Source organism: Sus scrofa, chromosome 7, assembly GCF_000003025.6.
Source record: "Sus scrofa isolate TJ Tabasco breed Duroc chromosome 7, Sscrofa11.1, whole genome shotgun sequence".
Lineage (NCBI taxonomy): Eukaryota > Metazoa > Chordata > Mammalia > Artiodactyla > Suidae > Sus > Sus scrofa.
Window position 1 is genome coordinate 30,385,646 of NC_010449.5, and position 13,423 is coordinate 30,399,068.

Sequence of the window (13,423 nt, forward strand, 5' to 3'; positions counted from 1 at the left end):
GAGGGGAATTTTTTTTTTTTTTTTTTTTTTAATGGCACCTGCAGCACAGAGAAGTTCTTGTGCCAGGGATGGAATGTGAGCTGCAGCTGCAATGTGAGCCAAAGCTCCAGCAATGCCAGATCCTTTAACCCACTGCGCCAGGCCAAGAATCGAACTTGCACCTCCACAGCGACCTCAGCCGCCACAGGTGGATTCTTAACCCACTGAGCTACAGCAGGAACTCTTTTTTTTTTTAACGGCCACACCTATGGCACATAAAGGTTCCCAGGCTAGGGGTCGAATCGGAGCTGCAGGTACCAACCTACGCCACAGCCACAGCAACACGGGATCCAGCCGTGTCTGTGACCTACACCACAGCTCACGGCAACGCAGGATCCTTAACCTGCTGAGCAAGGCCAGGGATCGAACCTGCGTCCTCATGGATGCTAGTCAGATTTGGTAACCACTGCGCCACGACGGGAACTCCTCTTTTTTTTTTTTTTAATTAAAAAAAAAAAAAAATGTTTTAAGGAGTTCCCGTCGTGGCGCAGTGGTTAACGAATCCGACTAGGAACCATGAGGTCGTGGGTTCGATCCCTGCCCTTGCTCAGTGGGTTAATGATCCGGCGTGTCGCCGTGAGCTGTGGTGTAGGTTGCAGACACGGCTCGGATCCCGTGTTGCTGTGGCTCTGGCGTAGGCCGGTGGCTACAGCTCCGATTTGACCCCTAGCCTGGGAACCTCCATATGCCGCGGGAGCGGCCCAAGAAATAGCAACAATAACAACAACAACAACAAAGACAAAAGACAAAAAAAAAAAAAAAAAAAAAAAAAATGTTTTAACCTCCTAGTTGACTCTCCTGTCTGATATTTGAGGATACGGTTGAGAAGTCTACAATCAAGTAGGAAGGCTGACAGGCAAAAATAAAGAATACACCAAAATGTTACTAGTAGAGAATATGATGATTTAAAATTTTGTTCTTTCTATTCTGTTTTTTAAAATGTCCACACTGGGAGTTCCCATTGTGGCTCAGCAGTAATGAACCCTACTAGGATCCATGAGGATGCAGGTTCAATCCCTGGCCTGGCTCAGTGTGTTAAGGATCCAGTGTTGCTGGGAGCTGTGGTGTAGGTCGCAGATGCAGCTCAGATCCTGCGTTGCTGTGGCTGTGGTGTAGGCCAGTGGCTGCAGCTCCAATTCAACCCCTAGCCTGGGAACTTCCATATGCCATGGATGAGGCCCTAAAAAGCAAATAAATAAACACAAAATAAAAATAAATAAAATGTCCACACAGAATAAAAATACTGAGAAAAACATACTTGGAACTTATGTTCCAACTTATGGGATGGTGGAAAAAAACACTTATGTATCAGCCTGAAAGTCACACAAGCATTCATAAAATGTGGTAACTGAGCTGAAAACTCAGAGATGTTCCCAGGGAGCAAATAAAGGAAGGCTTTCTAGCTGGACGGAACCATATGCCCTGTGAGATATGCAGGGTGTCCTAAAGCGGACCGCAGTTGGAATGACTGGTGTGCACTGTCCAAATAATATAGACACTCCTTCATCATCATGAATACAGTTAGTTTTTCCATCCCAAAGGTTCATGGGCAGCTGCAGCACTGATTCAGCCCCTATCCCAGAAACTTCCATATGCTACAGGTGTGGTCCGAAAAAAAAAAAAGGGCATGAACCCTATGCCTGGCTTATAATTTCTTTAGGAAAACAAAAACTTCAAAGAATTGTAGATGAGTGTATCAGTTTTCCATGCAACATAATCAGGCTTCGCTCAGTGGGTTAAGGATCCAGCATTGCTGCGAGCTGCAGCATAGGTCACAGATGGGTGGCTCAGATCTGGCAATGGTGGATCCTTAAACCACTGAGCGAAGCCTCGGATTGAACCTGCGTTCTTCATGGATACTGCTCGTGTTCTTAATACACTAAGCCACAATGGGAACTCCAGGTTTGTAGCACTTTTATAACACCAAGAAGTGCCTTTTTGGAGAAGGGTGACTTTCAACAGTTTGCTAACTTGACATCTCTGTCATTTTACTTTCTGGGCACATGCCATGTATCAATGTCGCCTACCCGCCCTCCTGTTTCGGCATGAATCATAGCGTTTGGTGGAGGTAGAATATAAGTGTGTATGTGTTCATTTTGCTTTGCCTGGACAGCCGGTAGCTGCTCCCGATCAGCATTTGGTGCATAATTGGACCTTGAATCAATAAGTGTAAAAAAAGCTTTGGATCTATTATGCTTTTATACAAAGTTTCTTATTTTAACAATAAAACATTTAAAAAAAAGGAAAATCACCGTTTTTCAGTTTCTCGTGTAATATCTGATTTGGTAAGGTTCAGCAGTAGATGCTAAAACTATTAGTTGAAAGATTGTTGGGAGATAAGATATTCATATAGTGTGGAAGAAGTGTTCAATGGATTATTTACAAATTTTGCTGCATAAGGAGAAATGGACATTTACAATGGAAAGACTGTCAGTTATTACCTGATTAAACATTTTATTACTAATGACAAAGCAACCTGACATTAAGTGCCTCCTGACATTAAGTATTAGCACATGGCATCACTTATGCAGCAATTTGTTAAAAATGCTTATCATGGAGTTCCTGCTGTGACACAGCGGAAATGAATCCGACTAGTATCAACAAGGACTAGAGTTCGATCTCTGGCCTCACTCAGCAGGTTAAGGATCCTGTGTTGCTATGGCTATGATGCGGCCCTAAAAAGCAAAACAAAAACAAAAACAAAACAAAAAAGGCACCTGTATATTTATTTATTTTTGGTTTACAGGGCCACACCCATGGCATATGGAGGTTCCCAGGCTAGGGGGTAAATCGGAGCTACAGCTGCCGGCCTACACTGCAGCCACAGCAATGCAGGATCTGAGCCACATCTGCAACCTACACCATAGCTCAGGGCAACGGCAGATCTTTACCCCACTTAGCAAGGCCAGGGATGGAACCTGCAACCTCATGGTTCCTAGTCGGATTTGTTTCTGCTGCACCATGACAGGAACTCCAGCACCTGTATATTTAAACTAACATGGTTACTAACATAAATATGTAATAACTTTTTTTTTTTTTTTTTTAGCTTTTTTAGGGCCGCATATGCAGCATACAGAAGTTCCCAGGCTAGGGGCTGAATCAGAGCTGCAGCTGCTGGCCTACACCACAGGCCACAGCAACCCAGGATCTGAGCTGCATCTTCGACCCACACCACAGATCTCGGCAATGTTTGATCCTAAACCCACTGAGTGAGGCCAGGGATTGAACCCACAACCTCATGGATACTAGCCAGGTTCGTTACCACTGAGCCACAGCAGGAATTCTGGTAATAAATAATACTTTGAATATCACTTTTCATAAAGCCAAGAGTATGTATTAAGTATTTTTACCAAAGCCAAAATGACAGTCACTCAAAACTCTCTATCATTTTAGGGCTGATTCCAGAAGGAACTGTGGAGCAACCTCCCCACAGTCATTTGCTACTGCATGACAGTGCCCAGCAGAGAGGCCCTCCTCTGAAAGAAGAGCAGGGCCTGCCCTGCTCTGGGGCCACAGCTGAATTACCCTCTCAGTCATGTGAGCACAGAGCAAAAACTGAGCACGGGGATTATCGCAGCTGCCTCAGGCAACCCTTCACTGGAGGCGGTGTCTATGCCAAGGTCTCCTTTCATCCCTGAACTGTAACTGAGAGGAAAGGCCCTTTCTAAGTTCTCAGCTGCCAGAAACAGGAGATTCAATCCGGATTTACTCAGGGCCTTTGCCAAAGATCCACAGGATTCAATCTGTCCTCAAACACAGAGCGGCCTCACACCAGCTTCCATCTAAACACATGGTGTCTTTTCTCCATTCACTTTATATATTCAAAACGATTTTTCCTGAAGAAAAGCTCTTAACGTCTTTTGTTTATATTTTTGTTGTATGTGCTTTTCTTTTTTTTTTTTTTTTTTTTTGTCTTTTTGCCATTTCTTGGGCCGCTTCCGCGGCATATGGAGGTTCCCAGGCTAGGGGTCTAATCTGAGCTGTAGCTGCCAACCTGCGCCAGAGCCACAGCAACGCAGGATCCGAGCCGTGTCTGCAACCTACACCACAGCTCACGGCAACGCCAGATCGTTAACCCACTGAGCAAGGGCAGGGATCGAACCCGCAACCTCCTAGTTGGATTCGTTACCCACTGCGCCACGATGGGAACTCCTGTATGTGCTTTTCTAAGCGGGCAGAATAAATACATTTCCACACAAACATGTTATGTTCATGTTAGGTGAACAAAAGGCTTTCCTGAAATGTTTTATCACTCAGCCACGTTTCCTATTAAATTCTTAAAGAAAATAAATTACCAGAATACGATAATTATATGTAATACATTAAGAGACATGAATCTTACATTTTATAATGCTGTGACCAAAGAAACAAATATATCTATCTTCTTACCAAGTAAAAATAAAGGCTTGTTAGTACCTATAAAAACACAATTTATTCTAGGGAAAGTGGCATCCATCATACTGCTGTACTTCATAGTTTGCCCCTGAAGATTCTGAATGTAGTTGGCAAATAATAAGTATTCGTGTTTACTTTCTTCCCAATTTTTTACTTGGAAAAATTTCAAACATACAGAAAAATCCTTTGCCTATTTTTGTACCGATTTTAAAGATAAATCTATATAGTTGCATGTAGCTGTACATTATTATTGATAATTCATATTCATGTGATTTTTAAATTCCTCAAAAAGTAAATAATGGAAATTCAGAAAATGTTATCTAATTAAAGTCTGCTTTTCGACAAAAATGGGGTTGGGGAGTTTCCATCATGGCGCAGTGGTTAACGAATCCGACTAGGAACCATGAGGTTGCGGGTTCGGTCCCTGCCCTTGCTCAGTGGGTTAATGATCCAGCGTTGCCATGAGCTGTGATGTAGGTTGCAGATGTGGCTCGGATCCAGCGTTGCTGTGGCTCTGGCCTAGGCTGGTGGCTACAGCTCCGATTAGACCCCTAGCCTGGGAACCTCCATATGCTGCGGGAGTGGCCCAAGAAATAGCAAAAAAAAAGACAAAAAAAAAAAAAAAAAATGGAGTTGGTTTATGGTCTCTGCTGATTTCTAGTAACTGACATCTGGATATATTTCCTCATAGTAATAACACTTCCAGTAAACAATGCAAATATTTACTTGCCTTCGTTTATCATTTAGGAGACTAAAAACTGCTACTGCTGTTTAATCTATTATGAAATACTATTATTAACTTTTTTTTTCAAATGGCCACATCTGCAGCCTATGGAAGCTCCTGTGCTAGGTAGGGACTGAATCTGAGCTATAGTTGGGACCCACACCGTAGGAGCAATGCTGGATCCTTTAACCCACGGCACCAGGCCAGGGATTGAACCCACACTGCAGTCTGATTCTTTTTTTTTTTGGCTTTATAGGGCGGCACCCACAAGATATGGAGGTTCCCAGGCTAGGGGTCTAATCAGAGCTACAGCTGCCAGCCTACAACACAGCCACAGCAACTAAGGATCTGAGCCGCGTCTGCGACCTACACCACAGCTCACGGCAATGGTGGATCCTTAACCCACTGAGCAAGGCCAGGGATCAAACCCGCAACCTCATGGTTCCTAGTCAGATTTGTTTCCGCTGTGCCATGATGGGAACTCCTGTAGTCTGATTCTTAACCCACTGTGCCTCAGTGGGAACTCCTTTATTAACATTTTAAAAGCAATCTTAAGGAGTTTCCTGGTATTTTAGAAGGTTAAAGATTTGGCATTGTCACTGCTCTGGTGTGGGTTGGATCCCTGGCCCGGGAACTTCCTCATGCTATGGGCGTGACTAAGGAGAAAAATTTATTTTAATTAGTAGCCTATATGTAATGTATTAAGAGACATGATTCTTACATTTTATGATGTAAATATCAGGAGAACTCATGTAAGAATCCACTTCACGCTTCTCTTAAAACATTATAGACATAATGGGTCTAAACTGCCACATGAAAACTACCGGCTGGAGAGTTCCCACTGTGGTGCAGGGTTAAGGATCCAGTGTTGCCACTGCTGAGGCACAGGTTGCAGCTGTGGCATGGATTTGATCCTGCAACTTGAGAACGTCCATATGCCACATGTGGCAAAAAAGAAAGAAAGAAAAAACTGAAACCACTGGCTGGGCCTGAGCAGGGCAGCCACTGGACTAGGGACTAGGGCAGTCTCTTTCCCCTTTGTAGAGGCACACCACCATCAACTGCCTGTCTGCATCCCTACAAAATTATGAGCGGGAGGCCCCTGATCTGTGTTACTTCCCCCTGTTTTATTTATCATGTTGAAATGACTGAAAATATTCTTAATATATGTATTTTATGGTTAAAGTTCTGGATTTTTTTTTTAATTTATTTTTTTTGCTTTTTAGGGCCATACCCACAGCATACAGAAGTTCCCAGGCTAGGGGTCAAATCAGACTGTAGCCGCCAGCCTATGCCACAGCCACAGCAACACCACATCTGAGCCTTGTCTGCGACCTATACCACAGCTCACGGCAATGCCAGATCCTTAACCCACTGGGCAGGGCCAGGGATCGATCCTGTAGCCTCATGGATAATAGTCAATTTCATTATCACTGAGACATGATGGCAACTCTGAAGATATAAACTTTTAAAATAAAGTTCACTATGGCATTTTCCATATTCTTACCTGAAAATACAAATGAAATCAAGAAGGATTACAACAAATTCTTGATAGTAAGGCTACAGATCATCAGGAAGCAGCTCTGTGCTCTTGAGGCAACCATGATCCTTGATACTATATCAAGGCATCTACACATTCAAAAAACTTTCTTCAATGAAAAACACTGTGAATGTTTACTTTATGTAAAACAGTACATCAAAAGCTTGAGAAAAGATACAAACTATTGCCTTTGGAATGGATTAGCAATGAGATCCTGCTGTGTAGCACTGGGAACTGTCTAGTCACTTAGGATGGAACATGATGATGTGCAAGAATAGAATGTGTACATGTATGTGTAACTGGGTCACCATGCTATACAGTAGAAAAAAAAATTGTATTGGGAAAATAACTATTAAATAGTAAAAAAAAAAAAAAAGCTTGAGGGACTGAGGGAACCACCTTATACCAGCCAGAATGGCCATCATCAAAAAATCTACAAACACTAAGTTCTGGAGAGGGTGTGGAGAAAAGGGAACCCTAATACACTGTTGGTGGGAATGTAAATTGGTGCAACCACTGTGGGAAACAGTGTGGAGATTCCTCAGAAAACTAAAAATAGAATTACCATATGATCCAGCAATCCCACTCCTGGGCATCTACCCAGAGAAAACCATGACTCGAAAAGACACGTTGTACTCTGATGTTCATTGCAGCACTATATACAATAGCCAACACATGGAAACAACCAAAATGCCCATCGACAGAGGAGTGGATAAAGATGTGGTACATATACACAATGGAATATTGCTCAGCCATCAAAAGGAAAGAAATGATAGCATTTGCAGCTGTTATTGGATGGACTTAGAAATTATCATGCTAAATGAAGTCAGTCAGATAATGCAACACCAACATCAAATGCTATCACCTCCACGTGGAATCTAAAAAAAGGACACAATGAACTTCTTTGCAGAACACGTACTCACAGACTTTGAAAAACTTACGGTTTCCAAATGAGACCGGTTGTGGAGGGAGGGGGGGGATGCACTGAGGGTTCGGGACAGAAATGCTATAAAACTTGGTTGTGATGATCATTGTACAACTATAAATGTAATAAAATTGAGTAATTAAAAAAAAAAGCTTGAGGGAGAGCAGCAAGGTACAGGAAAATCTGAAGAGACATCACTGAGCTGAAAAAATTTCCAAGGTGGTGAGTTTATAGGCAGCAACAGGTGATGAGACAGAAGAGCAGCAGAAAAGTATGATCATTAGGACCCAAGTCAGGAAATCTGAGAACATGATACTTTTTTTTTAAGCTAGGCCTATGTCACAGGTTAATTACCAAGGTTCTACAAATACTCTATAGTTTATATGCTAGAAATGGATATGGATCTGGGCCTTGCCCAGACAGGAGGCAACAGAGAAAAGGAACTGGCATGTGGCCACATTCTCCATTATCGTCACTGGCTACATTTCTCTAAAGCCAGAAGGAGCCTGTCTTGGTCATCCTTGAAGAGAATGCTGACGAAGGTACACACATAATTTTCTCCTGTTTCTGTTCTCATATGTTCTGTATCTCTGTGATAACTCTTTTGATTTAGCTGAGGTGAGAATGGGTGAAAGAAATGAAAATGTTACAGCTGAAGAGAAGACAGAATAGGTTCAGGTCCAATCCAACTTCTCTCTTTCCTGTCAGCCAACAGTCTTACCTTTCCCATTGATTTAACAAGAAACAGCTCTGAAAATCGCATCAAGAGGGGCTTTTCTTTTTTACCTCAGGGAGAGCATGACACGGCTGGCTCATACAAGCCTTTGCCGTCCTCAGCTAGAGAGGTCCTGTTACCAAGGCCTATGGCCTGCCCTGGGAGACCACCCTGTCCCTCTCCCCCTTGGAGGGGTCACTATCACAGGACTTTAACTATAAGCAGCTAAAAAATGGAGGGCAGTTTCCACAAGGGAGTATTTCAGCCCTTTAAATGTGACCGCTAATGCTCAAGTGCTACAGACTTACCTCTTTCTGAAATTCAGCCAATACGGTAATTTTTTTTTTTTTTTTTTTTTTTTTGTCTTTTTGCCTTTTCTAGGGCCACTCCCATGGCATATGGAGGTTCCCAGGCTAGGGGTCCAGTCAGAGTTGTAACCGCCAGCCTGCGCCACAGCCACAGAAACGCAGGATCTGAGCAGTGTCTGCGACCTACACCACAGCTCATGGCAATGCCAGATCCTTAACCCACTGAGCGAGGCCAGGGATCAAACCCACAACCTTATGGTTCCTAGTCGGATTTGTTAACCACTGAGCCACAACGGGAACTCCCAATACGCTAAAATTTTTTAACTGAGTTCAACAAAACTTCAAAAAAGGTTGAGTTTTATGGTACCCAGGACTGACAATGCCATGATAAACTACTTAACAATCTCATCCCATTCATCTTTATATAGAAAGTTTTCTAGTAACAAAATAAATACATGCTCAATGAAGAAAACCTGATAACCTAAGAGATAACCCAAAGAAAACTGTGAACATTTGGTGATCCATATGCCGTGGATGTGGCCCTAAAAAAAAAAAAAATTTGGTGGACATTCTTTCAAGGCCTGAGGAGTGCAGGTGCTAAGACTACATGTTCTGGAGTCAAGTCTCCCCTGGAGCACTTGAGCACACTGAGCTGGGCACAATGCGTTTGGACAAATTACTCGATCTCATTGGTGCTCAGTTTTTTCTCACCTGTAAAATGTAGATAGTAACAGTTCCTATTTCACATCATCAGGCGAGGAAATGAGGCAACCTATGCGAAACGCTTAAACGGAGCTTGGCACATAGTAAGTGTGCAAGTAGTGTTATTTGTTCTTTCTGCACAAACAGACGCATATATTTCTTCCCCACTAAACAGTTCTATACCGTAAACACTGTTACATAACCTGTTCTGATCTGATCACTTAGGAATGTATTGTATTTTTCTGTGTTAGTAAATATCTTTTTACTACACACACAAGACCTGCAGTAAAACTGCTGAAGGCGGTACTTAAGCACAGGTTGCCCTGCTTTCACAGCACACGAACTCGCCACTCTGAGTGCAGTTAGAGGAAGAAGAAACCAGCAACCCATGCAAGTTAAGGCAGACATCTTCAAAATGGCTAGAAGCTCTGGCCACAGGTCATAAGTGGGTAAAAGTAATTAAGGCCTTTCTTGGGAAGGCTGAAGGTGAGTCAACAGAAGATTAGTGATGCACAGGGAGGTAAAACATAGAACAGAAAGTAAGAAGCAGACACCCAGAGGCTGAGAAGAGGTTAGAAAGGCAGCTCCGGAGTTCCCGTTGTGGCTCAGCAGGTTAAGAACCTGACTCATGAGGTTGTAGGTTCCATCCCTGGCCTCGCTCAGGGGGTTTAAGGATCCAGCATTGCTGCAAGCTGCAGCACAGGTCGCAGATGCAGCTTGGATCCCTCGTTGCTGTAGTGTAGCTCAGCAGCTGCAGCTCCAATTCAACCCCTAGCCTGGGAACGTCCATATGCAGGGGTTTCCCTGAAAAGAAAAGAAAAGAAAAGAAAAGAAAAGAAAAGAAAAGAAAGAAGGAAAGAAAAAAAGGCAGGCAGGCAGCTCCTCCACAGCAGACGAGAGAGGCTGGGCTGCTGGTATGGTGACCAGGCTCCTGAGCTACACTGTGCTCCCAAGGTCCATCCACCCACTGCGAGTGAGGCCTGCCTGGCACTGTGACCAAAGTTTTCCATTCTACAGCCTAACCGGGCAGCTGCTGTAATACTGGCATGTCCTTCTCCCTCAATTAACTGAGGGCCCTAGAGACGTTTATCTACTCCCGACAACCCAAAAGGACCTACCTCAACTGCCTTTATGTGGCTGCTCTAGTGGTTACGCCAGAAACTGTAGCACTTACTCTGTCAAGCACTTGTTATGTGTTAAGCACTGGGAATTCAACAGTGAGTAAAAAGAATGGTACCCAGCTATGCAGAGTGTAAAGCCTAGTACAGAAGACAACTAGACAAGCAGTATCAATAAAACATGATAAAAGTCTGCTACAAGTACAGACTGCAAAGGAAACACACAGGAAGAACAAGTCTGTAAAGAGGAAGCCACAAAAATAAAAGACTTCATGGAGGAAAAGACCTGAAGGCTGAAACACAGTCAGCCAGGTGTGCCAGACTCAGTACCACTGCCACCCACGTGGACGCCCTGATGGCCAGTCAGCCTTGTGAGGGTACAGTCTTATTCGAGCTACGTGAACTGGATCAGCGTTCCCCATCAAGCCACTTGTGAGTCCTGGCCTCATTTAACAGGAGGGGTGAAGGAGACCAGACATATTTTATGATTTGGTAATGTTTAAAATAATTACTAGCGGAGTTCCCATCGTGGCGCAGTGGTTAACAAATCCGACTAGGAACCATGAGGTTGCGGGTTCGGTCCCTGCCCTTGCTCAGTGGGTTAACGATCCGGTGTTGCTGTGAGCTGTGGTGCAGGTTGCAGACGCGGCTCGGATCCCACGTTGCTGTGGCTCTGGCGTAGGCCAGTGGCTACAGCTCCGATTGGACTCCTAGCCTGGGAACCTCCATATGCCATGGGAGCGGCCCAAAGAAATAGCAAAAAGACAAAAAAAAAAAAAAAAAAAAAAAAATTATTAGCTAGTAACCTCAATTTTGAAAGTATAATTGAATAACTTATTTCTGACTTGTGATGATAAGTTGAAAACCTTAAGTTTATACACACTATGGAAATATTTAAAGACTCTAAGACTTGCCTTATTTGTAAGTTTAATATATGACATTCACAGTACTTTTATGTCGAAGAGCTTCATAAGATCTTCATTTTTTTAAAGTCAGATAATTGAAGTTCCTTAAAAAGCAATCAAATAAATTAAATTTATAATGCAATCTGAAACACCTGAAGTCTTCAACAAATTGGTCTAGGCCCCTTAAAAGTGACTAGTAAAATCTCTGATGCTTATAACAGTCAGATATGTAAGCATTAGAAAAAAATTAGTTTTTGACTGTGCTTTTAAAAAGTCATAACTTTTTTTTTTTTTTTTTTTTTGCTTTTTAGGGCCACCCCGCGGCATATGGAAATTCCCAGGCTACGGGTCGAATTAGAGCCACAGCTGCCAGCCTACGCCATAGCCACAGCAATGCAGGATCCCCGACCCACTCAGCGAGGCCAGGGATGGAACCCGAATCCTCACGGATAATAGTCAGATTCATTTTCGCTGTGCCACAACGGAAACTCCAAAAAGTATAACATTTTGAAAACTAAATAAACCCCTAAATAGTGGCTTTCACTTACAAAAGCTACCCTACAAGTGCAATAATAACATCTATCTTCATCCTCTCTGATTCCAAGTCTTCTTCTCTGTTGACAGACATGGAACTAGGAAAAAAACAAACACACACCCCTTCCATTTCTTTTTGATGTAAGTCACGGAAATGCCTCTCTTTGTAATGACACACTTCTCTAATTTTTATTGTTTGTACAAACATTGAATTTATTTGGTAGCTTATTCTTTAGCCTCTCAATAATGCTGGAATAAAATACAGTATATGGTATGACTCTCTTTTGAAAGGAGGGGAAAAAATTTGCTCAAAGTCAGGCAGGATTCTTCAGAGCTGAGAATGGCAGGCAGGGTTTAATTTCAAGCTCACTGTCCCTTTCAAGTCAGGAGGTCGGTAAGATACTGAACACGTGAAAAGTATGCTTTAATTACCCTGCTGCATTGCTCACCCTCTCACATCCCAGCACTTTATTCCAACTCCACTCTAGTCTCACTTTTATCTCCTGAAGGGTGGTATGTAAGTTCCTGGAAACAAAAGGGTAACCCCATATCCTTTCCCATAGCTCCTTTTGCAATCATCTAGTTTTCTACATCTTAGCTGCACTTGTATAACCCAGGGACAATTCAACCATCACACTCAGAAACAAAACCGCAATGGTAACAACTGACATAAGCCCTCCTGAGACAAACTGCAAACCCAAAAGTGCTCTATGGAGGTAAAGCTGGCAGATTTCCCCACAAATTTAAAACCAACCAGTAAGTTCTGCCCAAGGTCTCTGAATTATTTCCTTCCTCTCTATTCTAAAGCCATCAGCCTGTTTCAGGTCTTCCAATAATCTATCTGAATCCAAAGGGCCTCAGTAACTCGACCAAACATCACTGCTGCCTTAGGTGCCTTAGAGCCCACAGGAGTCAACTGGATTTATATCAAAATTATGCAGCTTAGGTCCACCAACTGGCCCTGCCACACTTATATGAACGGCCAACCTTTTGAGATCCTCCGGAAAAAAACACTGATAATTTCCAATTAGGGTATTTCTTCAGGACTTTATGTCTCATCCTTTGTTCCATCTGTCACAGAGCGTACATTAATTACTTTCTATTCACTTCACTGTATACTGGGCACAAGAAGGGAGAATTTAAAATAGGAAACATAGGAGTTCCCACTGTGGTGCAGGAAAAATGAATCTGACTAGTATCCATGAAGATGAGGGTTCAATCCCTGACCTCACTCAGTGGGGTTGGGATCTGGTGCTGCCATGAACTGTGGTGTAGGTCGCAGATGAAGCTTGGATCCTTGGGGTGTAGGCTGGCAGCTGTAGCTCCAATTTGACCCCTAGCCTGAGAACTTTTATATGCTGCAGGTTTGTTTCTAAAAAGCCAAAGGGAAAAAAAAAAAAAAAAAAAAAAGAAACACTATCTTCATCCTCTGAGGTTACAATCTAATTAAACATACCAGATATATGATAAAATGAGAGTGATACAAGCCAACATGAGTCTGCAGGAGTTCAGGACAAG

At 42.9% G+C, this 13,423-nt stretch overlaps 1 protein-coding gene across 1 annotated transcript in view; it reads right to left on the reverse strand.

The window, feature by feature from the left end:
* The window catches only part of NUDT3 (nudix hydrolase 3), a 78,767-nt gene that overhangs the window by 42,393 nt on the left and 22,951 nt on the right, over positions 1–13,423 (reverse strand).